General features: G+C 42.9%; 1 long non-coding RNA gene across 1 annotated transcript; it reads left to right on the forward strand.

The window, feature by feature from the left end:
* The first annotated feature begins 1,585 nt into the window (after positions 1-1,585).
* LOC140718916 (uncharacterized) lies at positions 1,586-6,277 on the forward strand. The gene is made up of 2 exons (XR_012096830.1): positions 1,586-3,163; positions 4,967-6,277. It is a non-coding gene; the product is annotated as an uncharacterized lncRNA (long non-coding RNA).
* The last annotated feature ends 4,272 nt before the right edge of the window (positions 6,278-10,549 follow it).

Here is a 10,549-nt window from a genome sequence, read left to right on the forward strand (position 1 = left end):
CCATCACAGGAATTAAAGAAGGAGACTTGTGCCGTGGAGACACTAGAAACTGCAGATGCTGGAATCTGGAGCAAAGAAAACAAGCTTCTGGAGAAACTCAATGGGTCAAACAGCATTTGTGGAGACAATATTGAAAGGTGTTTTAGGTCAAGACTCTGCATCTGGACTTGTTTCACAGCAGCTCCCTTTCTTGATTATGTTAAAACCAATTCCATCCTTTTCTCCCCTACAGCCTTCAAATCTCCAATTCTGTTCTAATTGTTTTATTCTTTGTCGTGATAAAATAGTTATTATCACACAATGTACCAAAAGAAAGTAATTCCTGCTTTTGGTGTTTTTGTATTAATAGGGGGATTGAGTTCAAGAATAGAGAGGTCATGTTGCAACTCTACAAATCTCTGGTGAGACCACACTTAGAGTATTGTGTTCACTTCTGGTCACCTCATTATAGGAAGGATGTGGAAGCTATGGAGAGGGTGCAGAGGAGATTTACCAGAATGTTGCCTGGATTGGAAAACAAGTCTTATGAGGCAAGGTTAGCAGAGTTGGGACTTTTCTCTTTGGAGCGTAGAAGGATGAGAGGGGACTTGATAGAGGTATACAAGATTATAAGAGGCATAGATAGGGAGGATAGCCAGCACCTGTTCCCCAGGGCATGAATAGCAAACACCAGAGGGCATATATACAAAGTTAAGGGAGGGAAGTTTAGGGGAGATATCAGGGGTAAGTTTTTCACACAGAGGGTTGTGGGTGCCTGGAATGACTTGCCAGGGATGGTAGTGGAGGCTAAAACATTAGGGGTATTTAAGAGCCTCTTGAACAGGCACATGGATGAAAGAAAAATAGAGGGTTATGGGGTAGTGTGGGTTTAGAATCTTTTTTTAAGGAATATATGGGTCGGCACAGCATCGAGGGCCAAAAGGCCTGCACTGTGCTGTAGGGTTCTAGTGTCTAGTAATAATCCTAAGCAAATGAGCCAGCAAAAGGAATATTTTAAATGTTTAACCTTTCAAAACTTCTCACAATTTGACAGTTCTCTCTTTTCCAGTGGATTCCTATTTTGAGTTTTTTTACAACTACTTTTTAACAACTTCGTTTTATTCTTGGAGCATTCCTTCTCAATTATTGCTGTCTTCATTCTATATTGTCCTGCTAATGATCTGCCTAAATATGTATACAATACTCAACTCCAGACAGCATTTATGGGAGGAGGTAGTGACAACCTTTCGGGCCAAAACCCTTCATCAGGAGTGAAGTAACATGGGATGGTCGAGGGGGGATAAGAAGTGGGGGGGAGGGATGAAGCAGAGAGCTGGGAAGTGATAGGTTGACTATAATACCGGGTCTGGGTTAGCATGTGGTCCAAAAGTTTAGTGATGCCTACACTGAAGAAGTTCAGACCTTCTCTCCGATGGGAGTTCAGCGAGAGTCTCTCTCTCTGCTCCCAACCTACTATTTCTTCGGCCCTGAAACTTTTGGACCACACGCTAACCCAGACCCGGTATCATAGTCAGCCTATCACTTCCCAGCTCTCTACTTCATCCCTCCCCCTACTTCTTATCCCCCATCGACCATCCCATGTTACTTCACTCCTGATGAAGGGTTTCGGCACGAAACGTCGTCATTACCTCCTCCTATAGATGCTGTCTGGCCTGCTGAGTTCTGCCAGCATTTTGTGTTTTTATTTATTTCCAGCATCTGCAGATTCACTCGTGTTGCCTTTGAATACAATGCTCAAATCAATGTTTTGTAAATAATTTGTTTGGTTTCATATTCAATATCATGGTATGTAAAGAGGAGATTTAGGATAAATATCCTGGAAATAACTGGGTTAACGTATAAGGAACATTAGATGGCTCTGGGAGGGGGGGGGGGATCTCATTGAAACCAATCAACTGTTGGAAGCCTAGATAGAGTAGATGTGGGGGAGCCTAGGACTAGCGGGCACAGCCTCAGTAAACAAGGATATCCCTTTGGAGCAAAGATGAGGAGGAATTTCTTCAACAAACATATGGTGAATCTGGGGAATTTCACTGCTGCAGGCAACTGTGGGGGTCAGTTCATTGGGTGGATTTAAAGAGGAGGCTGATAGCTTCTTGATTAGTATGGGTGTCAAAGGTTATGGGAAGAATGGCCTGTTCTGCTCCTATGTTTTTGCTCTCATGGTCTTATATAACAGCTGAATCCCATTTCCCTCTTCTGCCTCAAAACCTTAAGTGTATTTACCTTTTTAGATCGCTCTGTTCCAATGTTACTCTTCCTACTATTTGAGATATATTAAAGCCAGAGAGAATATAGAATGGAAACAGACACTTGGGGTCATTGAATCCTTGGATCATCAAGCAGCACTATTATAAACATCAAATTTTAATCTCTTCCCATTCCCACCATCACCAAATTCTCCCATTCACCCGCACAATAGGACAATTTACAGTGGCCAATTAACCTAACACACACCTCTTTAGGATATGGACAGTAACCAAAGCACTCCAAGGCGACCTACATTTCCACAGAGAGAACATACAAACTCCACACAGACGGCACCAAAATAACACACACAAAACGCTGCAGGAACTCAAAAGGTCAGGCAGTATCTACGAAGAGGAATAAAGAGCCAGTGTTTCTGTTTCAAATTCATCCGGACTGGAACGGAAGGGGAAAGAGGCCAGAATAAAAAAGTTTTGGGGATTGTGGGAGGGGAAGGAACACAAGCTCAAAGTTAATGGGTGAAATCAGGTGAAGGGGAAGGTAGGTGGGTGTGAGAGAGGTAATGAGGTAAATGAAGTGAGGTGACAGGAGGGAGAGATAAAGGTCTGAAAAAGAAGGAATCTGATAGGACAGGAGAGCAGACTATGGGAGAAAGGGAAGGAGGAGGGGCACTAGAAGGAGGTGACAGGCAAGAGAAGAGGTAGAGGGGGATCCAGAATTGAGAATGGAAAAAGAGAGTATGAGGAAGGTGGAGAAATTATTATTTGTTAGAGAAACCAATGTTCGTGCTGTCAGGTTGGAAGCAAACCAGACAGAACATGAGGTGTTGCTCCTCCAACCTGAGAGTGGCCTCATCATAGCAGTAGAAGAGGACAGCACCGAAAGTCAGGATTCAACCCAGGTTGCTGGAGTGAGACACCATTTCTACTATCTGTGCCATCGCTTCACCCCAAAGGTATGTTTTTTTTTAATCTTCCTTTTATATAATATTTTCTATATCATGTTTTTCTGCAGGATCTAATAATTTATTCATTCTGTCAAACTGTCTATACTACATTTTCCCATATTTATTGATTTATTTACTTAGCAATACAGTGCAGATTAGGTCTTTGAGCAACGCTGCCCAGAAACTGCACAACCCCGATTAACCATAACCTAATCGCTGGACAATTCACAATGACCGATTAACCAAACCAGTACATCTTTGGACTGTGGGAGAAACAGGAGCACCCAGGGAAAATCCCGGCATTCCATAGGGAGCACATACAAAGACTCCTTTGGAATCAGAATCAAAGTTAACAAACTTCATAACCTGATTCTGACTCCCTACAACACGGCGCCAGAATTGAACTCCAAACTCTGGAACGCCCCAAGCTCCAATCGTGACGCACTACCATGGTGCCTCACTGTTTTATTTTTTTCCTGAGTTGGCCGCAAGCACTAATATAATGTGATTTGTCTGCCTGAGTGCAAGTCAGTTGTGTGAATGGATTCATTCCAATACAATTCAAACTTCAGGAACAACATTCCATCGAATGAAAAATATCTGTTTGCCCTGCCCAGTGTATTTAGACAGGCAATGAAATGAGAGGTGACTTGTTAGAGGCTGGCGAAGAACATGAGTAAAATGAGTTGAGTTTTTTCAGGGAGGAGTGTGGTTGAAGGGAAGACCTGGAAGACAGCGTGGGCCAAAGCGTAGGCGAAATGGGTGGAGGACAAAGAGACAGAAGGGATCACAGAATACATTTCAACCCTGCTTTAGTTTCTAAATCACTGTATAAAAAAAATTGGCAACTGCCTTGTGTGGGAAGGCTTTGTCAGGTTTCATTGTCAACAGCTTGACAATCATTTCAGAAAAGCTTTTGATTTTAAGATTGGAATCCTTACATTTAAAAATCAAACCTCTTGGATTATTTTTCCTCTTTTTACTTCAGAGAAGTTGTTCCACCAAACAACTTTTTTTTAAAAATATGTAATTGACCTGTTTTGTTGAGGGTGACATGGTAGTGTGGTGGTTAGCACAACAACTTAGAGTACAAGTGACCCGGTTTCAATTCCCGCCACCGTCGATAAGGAATTTGTACGTTCTCCCCATGACCGCGTGAGTTTCCTCCTGGTGCACTGGTTTCCTCCTACAGTCCAAAGACCTACTGGTTGGTAGGTTAATGTGTCATTGTAAATTGTCCCATGATTCAACATCATCGTTATGTGTTGTGTCATATGGTCAGGGCGATCATAGTCTTTGACCATGATTGTCCTTGGCAAATATTTCTGCAGAAGTGGTTTGCCATTGCCATCTTCTGGGCAGTGTCTTTACAAGATGGGTGGCCCCAGCTATTATCAATACTCTTCAAAGACTGTCTGCCTGGTGTCAGTGGTCACATAACCAGGACCTGTGATATGCACCAGCTGCTCATTTGACCTGCTCCCATGGCTTCAAGTACCCTGATCAGGGGGCTAAACAGGTGCTACACTTTGCCCAAGGGTGACCTGTAGGCTAGCAGAGGAAGGAAGCACCTTGTACTTCCTTTGGTAGAGAAATATCTCCACCCTGCCATCCCATGATTGGGCTGGGAATAAATCATGGGTGGAGTAGCTCAAAGGGCTGGAAGGGCATATTCAGTGCTGAATGTTTATAAATAAATAAAATAAAAAATCACTTTAATTATTGAAATTCTTATTTTGCTCACTAAGTGTAAAATCTGTTGCCCTATCATGACTTACTATGGTGATAGAATTTTCTACCTTTTCTACTCAGCCATGTAAAAACACTGGATTCAACTGATAGAACCAAAGACTATTATGGCATTGAGCAATCCTTATCAGTACCTAAGATGACTTTTTGAAAGAACCACCCAATGTTATAGACTTTGCCTGGTAAATATTTCATTTTCAAGTATTTATACAAAGCTTGGATACAAATTTCTGCTGTGCAAGTAAGTCAAGCAGTCCAAATCCACATTCTGCTCTACCAAGTTCATTATTTAGGGAAGGAGCAAACTTAGACATATTTTCTATGTTCTCCCAATGACTGCGTGGGTTTCCTTCAGGTGCTCTGGTTTCCTTCCACAGTCCAAAGATGCACTGATTCATAGGTTAATTGGTCTTTGTAAATTATCCTGAGATTAAGGCATGGGTTAAATAGGTGGTGGATTGCTAGACAGTGCAACTCGTTGGACCAGAAGAGCCTGTTCCATGCTGTGTCTCTAAATAAAAAAAAGTCTCAGTGAGCAACACCATGGAGCTCAAGCAGCATCTTGAAACTTATCACCAGAAATAAGGGAGCCTTCTACCCATCATAGTGGCATCTGTTTGGCCTTGGCAACTGTTTCCTTCCTGCTGTGGTATAAGCATTGGGCCCTTATCATTCACTTCCTCCCTGACCCACCACCCACACCAGGTCTCCAGAGCCTCAGGTGGTAAGATGTAACAGTGAAAGAAACAAGGACTGTGCTTGCAAAAGTTCTCTTTATTTCCAACGGGAAATCTCAGTGGATGCTTGTGGGCTAATTGCTGATTGAAGCAAGAAGTAGTGACATTGTTAGAAAAGGCCAAGGCAAAGGCAGCATCAGTTAGGCAAGGTATACGCATACATGTTACAAAGTGGAGGATAATTACATACTATTAAAAAAATGTAGAGCCGACTTGGTATTGGGGGATTTGAACACATTCCATTACTGTGACCTCAGACTGGACAAACCAGCTGGGTCCCCTATATAGACGTTGAGGAGGTTTGAGTTGGTCACACAATGTTTTGGGAATTAGGATCATTGTTGTTGGTCAGGGACAGAGAACAAGGTAACACGCACAACACGCTAGAGGAACTCAATAGGTGTCTGGTTTGCATCAAGGAAAGATACAAGAGCTAACTATAGCAGTTCATGACATGGTAAAACAGTCCCCTTGCATTTGTAAAACACCTGGATGTGTGCAGATGGAAGAACTAGTAAAGGGTATAATAATGGATGTTTCCCTTTTTTTCTTTAGAGCTGTTTGCTTGAGATTTTCCGTGACTCCCTTCACACAGATGCACTTATCTATTTAATAAAGCTTTGGGACTTGAAATGGATCTGGTCATATGTGGTTCTTCATTCTCTGGTTTCCACTGACAACATTATCTAAGGCCATAAGACATAGGAGCAGAATTAGGCTAATTGGCCCATCAAGTCTGCTCCACTATTTCATCATGGATGATCCATTTTTGCTCTCAGCCCCAAACTCCTGTCTTCTCCCCATATCCCTTCATGCCCTGACAAATCAAGAATCTGTCAACCTCTGCCTTAAATAGACATGATGACTTGGCCTCCACAGCTGGCTGAGGCAACAAATTCCACAGATTCACCACTCTGGCTAAAGAAATTCCTCCTCATCTCTGTTCTAAAAGGACCCACTCTTTTCTGAGGCTGTGTCCTCTGGTCCTGGACTCTGCAATCATAGGAAACATCCTCTCCACATCCACTCTATCAAAGCCTTTCATCTCTCAAGTCCCTTTGCAACTCAGTTTTTTGTATTTTTTCTCCAGTTAGGAAATAATCAACCCTTTCATTTCTTCTACCAACGTGCATGACCATACTTTTTTGACAATATTCCATCTGCCATTTCTTTACCCATTCTTCTAATCTGTCAAAGTCCTTCTGTAACCTTTCTACTTCCTCAAAACTTCTGCTCCTCCACCTATCTTCACATCATCTGCAAACAAAGCCATCAATTCCATCATCCAAATCATTGACAAATAAAGTATAAAAAATTTGGTCCCAACACCTGTGGAATGCCACTAGTCACCAGCAGCCAACCAGAAAAAAAAATCACTTTATTCTCACTCTTTGCCTCCTGCCAGCCATGCTAGAATACTCTCCATAATACCATGGACTTGTAGCTTGTTAAACAGCCTCGTGTGTCGCACCTTGTCAAAGGCCTTCTGAAAATCCAAGTTTACAACATCCAGTGATTCTCCTTTGTCTATCTTGCTTATTATTTCTTCAAAGCATCCCAAGAGATTTGTGAGGCAAGAGTTTCCCTCAAGGTATGCTGACTACAGCCTATTTTATCATGTGCGTCCAAGTACCCCAAAACCAGATCCATAACAAATTGACTCCAACAGCTTCCCAACCACTGAGGTCTGACTAACTGGCATATAAATTCCTTTCTTCTGCCTCTCTCACTTATTGAAGAGTGGAATGACATTTGTAATTTTCCAGTCTTCCAGAACCATTCCAGAGTCTGGTGATTCTTGAAAGATCATTACTAATGCCTCCACAATCTCTTCAGCCACCTCCTCCAGAACCCGGGGTGTACAGCATTTACCTACAGCCCCTTCAATTTCCCAACAACCATCTTCCTAGTAATGACATCTTCACACACCATGACCACTGACATCTGGAACTTCCATGATACTTTTAGTATCTTCTACATTGAAGACTGATGCAAAATACTTCTTCAGCTTGTCCGCCATTTCCTTGTACCCCATTGGACCCCCTTGGGTTCAAGTGTAACCTCTCCCTTTTGTACAGGTCATACCTTCCCCAGAAGAGATCCCAATGATCCATAAATCTGAATCCCTACGCCATGCACTAGTTCCTCAGTCACGCATTCACCTGCCAAATCATCCTGTTTTTACCCTCACTAGCACATGGAACAGGCAGCAATCCAGTGATTACTACCTGGAGATCCTGTTTTTCAGCTTTCTATCTCACGCCCTACATAGAGGAACAGACACAAAATGCTGGAGGCATTCAACAGGTTGGACAGCATTTATGGAGAGGAATAAGCAGTTAATGTTCAGGTCAAAACCCTTCATCAGGACCAGAAAGGAAGGAGGAAAAATCCAGAATAAGAAGGTTGGGGCAATGGGAAGACGTGTAATCTGCAAGTGATAGATAAAACTAGGTGAGGGGGAAGATAGGGGGTGGGGGAAGGGGAGGAAAGAAGTGAAAAGCTTGGAGGTTCTAGGTAGGAGTGCTAAAGGGCTGAAGAAGAAGGAATCTGATAGGAATGGAGACTGAAACATGGCAGAAAGGGAAGGAGGAGGTGCACCAGAGCAAGCTGACGGGCAGTTGAGGAGAAGAGAAGAGTCATCCATGTAGATTCTAGATGAGAGGAAAGAATTATCTATCTTCTATGTAGGCCCATTGTTTCTACCCACTTCCACCCACTGAACATATATTCTCATACCCTGACTCTATCCTTTTGCCCCCATCATACCTACACTAAGGTCACCTCACATGCCCTCCTCCAATATGATTACTTCCAATTCCCTGTCCACTATTGCCTCATCTTCATTATGAATATTCAGTCTTTATACACCCCCTCCCACCAACAAGAGATTTCATTTCTACAGCAAGATCCAACTGTCTCCACCTGGTTGAACTTGCTCTCACCATCAACAACTTCTCTTTAAATTCCTTTCATTTACACCTCCTGTATCCTCCCAGCCTTTGTACCTGCCTCCAGCCTCCACTCAGTGCCATGGGTTCCTTCAGCCCCTTTATTCTCCTGGCCTGTTTCCACCTGTCACCCTTAGCGTCTTCAAATGGTTCAATTTAAGATCAGAGAATGTACACTGTATACAACCTGAAATTCTTGCTCTTTGCAGGCATCCATGAAACAAAAAAACCCAAAGAATGAATAATAGAGACATCAGAACCCCAAAGATACCCCCCCACACACACAGAAGCAGTAGCATCAACTCACCCCACCCCCCACTTACACCAGAGAAAGTACCAACCCCTTGAGTCCCAATTCCATTGTTCCCCTCCCCCACCTGCATTTGATTATCCATCATCACAGAGGACCATCTATTGCCTATCAGCCCCTTCCTCATGGTATTCCCCCCCCCCCCCGCTTTATACTGGATATCCTCCCTCTAATCTCAGTCCTCATGCTGGGTCTTGACTCAAAATATCAAGCATTCCTTTCCTCAATAGACACCTCTTGACCCATGGAGTCTGTTTCTAGCTCGTCTGTGGGGTTCCCAATCTGGGGTCCACTGGCATAAAGAAGGTTGCAAGCCCCTGAAACCCAAGTGGCTGATGCCTGGCAGGACCACTGCCTAATGCTTGTGCCATTCACAATGAACAAGGCAAAGGGTTCAATAGAAGCCATTCAGTCCATTCTGCCTCACAGTGCAATCCTATTAATTTTCCCTGCAACCTATTCTCTTCCCACCAACACTAAGGGCAGTTACAATTTTTGAAAGACATTTGGACAAGTACTTACTTAAGCCCAACACCCATACTGGGGCATAGCCTTCCGACAGCACTACAACAGAGTCCTCAGTCCTGGGGCATTCTTTCAAGTTGTCCCCAAGTATAGCCCATCCTCTTGGGATTTTATGCAATAGGTTGCTGGCCCCATGCCCAACCCTCCTCCTTTCATAATCAGGCTTGACACCATCCATGGTGAAGTTATTTGAACAGAAACAATTTAGAAGGTAATCAACCAAACGCAGGCAAATGGGACTAGCTTAGATGGGCATTCTGGTTAGCATAGACAATTTGGGCCAAAGGGCCTGTTTCCATACATTATAACTCAATAGTTCTTATAGCTCTATATGGCCAATCAACCAACCAACTAGTACTACTTTGACATATGTGAGGAAATCAGAGTAACTCCAGGAAATCCAAGGGGAAACAGGGAGAATAGGCAAACTCCAGATCAATGGCTTTGAAGGTCGAGGTTAAACCTGCATCACTGCAGGTGAACAATTATCCTGTTTTAGCTCTAGCAGGCAAATAATGCACACATTAAATAAATTGACCAAACTCTATTATATAAACTCAGCGAACACTTTATTAGTGTCCTGCTCATTAACCTGCTAGTTAATGTAAATATCTAATCATGTGGCTGTTTAATGCAAGTCAATGCATAAAAGCATACAAACATGATTAGTTGTCGTTCAGACCAAACCTCAGAATGGTGAAGAAATGTGATCTAAGTGACATTGACTCTGGAATGAGTGTTAGTGCCAGAAGGGGTGGTTTGAGTATCTCAGAAACTGCTGATCTCCTTGGATTTTCATGCATAACAGTCTTTAGAGTTTACAGAGAATAATGCAAGTAACAAAATGAAACATCTGGTGAGTGGCAGTTCTGTGGGTAAAAATGTCATGTTAATAAGGGAGCTCAGAGGAGAATGGCCACACTGGTTTAAGCTGACGGGAAGGCGACAGTAACTCAAATATGCATTACAACAGTGGTGTGCAGGAGAGCATCTCTGAATGCACAGAAGATACCTAATAAGGTGGCCACTTAGTGTATGGTGCAGCATTTTGACCTGAAATAACAAATTCTTTCCTTCCACAGGTGATGCTTGAGCCACTGATTTCTTCCAGCAGATTATCTAT

The sequence above is a fragment of the Hemitrygon akajei genome, chromosome 30, assembly GCF_048418815.1.
Source record: "Hemitrygon akajei chromosome 30, sHemAka1.3, whole genome shotgun sequence".
Lineage (NCBI taxonomy): Eukaryota > Metazoa > Chordata > Chondrichthyes > Myliobatiformes > Dasyatidae > Hemitrygon > Hemitrygon akajei.